We start from the raw sequence: 3649 nt of genomic DNA, 5'->3' as shown, positions 1-3649 counted from the left end.
CGAGGTGCTAGTGCTGTCGGAGTCTGAGCTCTGTTCAGCGGAGTGCCTCGGAAGACTGCTCTTCGCTGAGCTTTTCGTGCGGTCTTTTATACTACTTTTAACATGCTATTATGTTGTGATCTTTGCGGTCGGTCGGTGATGTTTACATCGGTTTGTCGCGTTCGGTTTCGTGACGAGTCGTTTGATTATCGTTAATCTGGTTCTTGTTCTATTTGTTTTGCGAACGGCTCGTTACATCACCCCCCCGCGTGACTAGGTGCACGTCCCGGGCACTTTGTAGACCGATTTCACCGCGCCGGATGGCCAAAACCGAATGCGCCATATTTCGTCGTCTATTTCTACGTGATATTTTATATAATTCGCGGATGCGTGGCGCGGTTTCGAGAATTGTCTCCCGTCCGGGAGTCTTACGGTCCGCTGTTGTGGTGGTGGTTGATGAGTTTGTGGCCGTACTGGTACTGTGTCTTCCGTCGTGATCGTCAAGACTGTTGTTGCGTCTTCCTGTCTTGGGTCGTTTGCTGGCTCAACTGGGTTGTTCAAGCGCTCTGGTGTTGCGGCGTTTCTCGGAGGCGGTTGCCAGTTGTCCAGCCACCGGAGTATCTCCCTGTTGACGCTCATCCTCTGGAGTTTGCGTGAGTCGGGCTTTGCTGTGTGTGTGTCTAGCTCTCTGTGTCTCTCGTGTGTCGGTTCGCCGCAGAGTGTGTCTGGTCTTCCTAGACCGGCTCCTTTTATCCTCGTTTTTGGCGCTTTTCTCCCCTTTTCTTGGAGATTTCTCCCCTCTCCGTCTGGTTTGTCTATGCCGACAAGATTGGTGTTGGTGACGGTTGTTCGTCGTCGTTTGCGCAGTGGTCGCCGGGTTGACCTCTGGTGTCGGCATAGTGGTACCGGAGGTCGCCGAGTTCCTCCGGTCCCTATTTTTCGTGCCTTTTAGGCCCTTCGGGCGTATTTGAGTGTGCCCGTAGGACCGAAGCGGAATCGCCAAAGCTCCCCGTCTATGAAGCGGCGATACCTTCTTGCTGTGTGCACCGTGTGGTACGGTATATCTATTATTCGTCCGTTGTCGAGCGTGATCGTTGTTGCTGGTTGTGTTTTGATTTGTGATGTCCTTTCTAATTTTATGTGTTTGTTTGCTGGTAGAATTATGTCCGTGACTATTTTAATGTTGGATACCGGTGGTGTTGTTTTGCCTGGTTTTTTATGGCTGTCTTCTGTTTGATTTTTCTCTGGTGGTGTTGTATCCCCGGATTGTGCCGTATTGTTTCTGGTTCTCTGGCCCCAGAGCACCGGGTTGACCTGAGGTCGGCGTCTCGCGGGTGTTGGGCGTACCTCTTCTCCCATCAACATCTTCAGCTTTTTCTCTGCGATTCTCGCCGATGGTGGTGTCTTCTCGCATGGAATTGCCGGCCTCCTTTTTGGTGGTGCGTCTACTGGTGGTCGCTTGCCTGGTGGTAGTGGAGGAGTTTTTCCCTTTTCCCTGGGAGGTAGGAGGCTGTCCCATAATGCCTGGGCTTCGGCCTCGTTCCACGTGGTTAAGATGGTTTGCATCGTCTCTTCTATGTTTTCGTCCATGATGTAGACTGTCGTTTTCGTCCCTTGCTTGTGCTCCTTTTATACCCGTTTTGCTCTATATTCCTTCTTCTGTCTTCGGATTCTCCTGTTCGTTGTTTCGTGTCTCGGTGTTGTTGGTTTTTATATCGTGTACGTGTACGTGTCTGAACCACTTCTTGTTATTGTCTTGTAGGTCGACGATAACCGGTGAAATTATTCGTTTCACTACCATTGGCCCGATGTATTTTGGAGCGAGTTTTGCGTTCAGGGCCTTATCCTTGTTGGAGAGTATATGGTTTCTTTTCCATACAGTGTCTCCTATCTTTGGTTTCCAATCCCTTCGCCTGACATTGTAGTATTTCCCCTGCCTTTGGAGTGCTCGTGCCATGTTAATGTTGACGAGTTCTCTTGCTGCTTCCAATTTCTGACGCACTTCGTTTGGAGTTTGAGGGCATTCCTGCTCTCTTTCTAGCGTGTGTGGACCTGCTAGTTCTCTCCCTGTATTTAGATAGGCAGGTGTAAATCCTGTGCTATCGTTTTTTGCGGTATTAAACGCGAACTTGATTTGACTCAAGTGTGCGTCCCAGTTCCGGTGATTGCTCCCCACGTATTGCGAAATCATCGTTTTTATCGTTCGGTTTGTTCGCTCTACTGGATTGCATTGTGGCGTCCATACTGGTGTCAAGCGCTGTTTTATTCCCAGTGCTTGCGTCAGTTTCTTCATATCTCCCGATTTAAATTGCGTACCGTTTTCGGAGACAATTGTGTTGGGACAGCCGTGTCTGTAAACAATTTCTTCTGTTATTGCTTGTGAGACCGCTGTTGAGGTTGCCTTTCTTAGTGGCTTCATTTCGAGCCATTTTGTATATCTGTCCTGCATTGTTAATACCCATGTATATCCTTTGGTGGATCTCGGTAATGGTCCGATGAGATCTAATGCTACTTGCTCCCATGGTTGTTGTACGTTTGTTGCGTGCATTTGTCCTAGTGGGTGTGCTTGTGACGCCTTATGTGCCTGGCAATTATGGCAGTTTCGGACATATCTTTTTATCTCTGTGAACATACCTGGCCAGTAATATAACCGTGCTATTCTGCTTATGGTTTTTGCGGTGCCCAGGTGTCCTGCCGTTGGGTCGTCGTGGTACGCATGTAGGATCTCCAATCTTTCCTCTTGCGGTATACATCTTTTCCATTGTTCTTTGCTTGGTGTCTCTTTAAAGTCCAGGCTGTGGAGAATGTGTCGGTATAACGTGCCCTGACGGATTTCGTAATCTGGTACTTTTTGTGGTTGTGCCTCTGTGTCGCTGTATTTTTGTCGGTACCATTTACATTTTATCTCCGTCTTTATGGCGGATATTTCGGGTTGCCGTGATAATGCGTCTGCCACTTTATTTGAGCTTCCTTTTCGATATTTGATCTCGAAGTTGTACTGTTGAAGCTCAAATTTCCACCTTCCTAATCGTCCTGACGGCGATTCTAGCTTTTGCAACCATTTTAGAGATTGGTGGTCCGTCATAACTGTGAAGTTATACCCTTCGAGGTAACATCGCATTTTCCGGATGCCCCAGATTACTGCGAGGCATTCTAGTTCCGTGGCGCTGTAATTTTTCTCGCAGTTATTTAGTGTTCGGCTCCCGTATGCGATCACTCGTTCGCCCTCTTTGAAATTTTGCGTGAGTACGACTCCCAAGCCCTGTTTGCTTGCATCTGTTTGGACTGTGAACTGTAGATTGAAGTCTGGGCACGCGAGGACAGGTGCGGATACTAAAGTTTCCTTTAGTCTGCGGAAAGCGTTTTCCTCCTCTGGTCCCCAATGCCATTTTACTTTTTGTTTCGTTAGGTTCGTTAGTGGTGCGGCGATTTTCGAGAATTCTTTAATAAACCTGCGGTACCAGGAGGCCATTCCCAGGAATTGTCTAATGTGTTTAACCTTTGTGGGTGTTGGCCAGTTATTTACTGCGCTTGTTTTTTCTGGATCGGTTCGTATGCCTTTTTTGTCTATGATATGTCCTAGATATTTTAGGTTCGGTCTGCAAAAATGGCATTTTTCGCTGTTTAGCTTCAATCTAGCTTTCCTTAGTCGTACAAAAACTTCTTTTAA

The sequence above is a fragment of the Odontomachus brunneus genome, unplaced genomic scaffold, assembly GCF_010583005.1.
Source record: "Odontomachus brunneus isolate Ranch 3 - 2012 unplaced genomic scaffold, Obru_v1 Obru_scaffold_241, whole genome shotgun sequence".
Classification (NCBI taxonomy): domain Eukaryota; kingdom Metazoa; phylum Arthropoda; class Insecta; order Hymenoptera; family Formicidae; genus Odontomachus; species Odontomachus brunneus.
The sequence above is the reverse complement of the archived record's forward strand: the minus strand, read 5'-3'. Positions refer to the sequence as shown.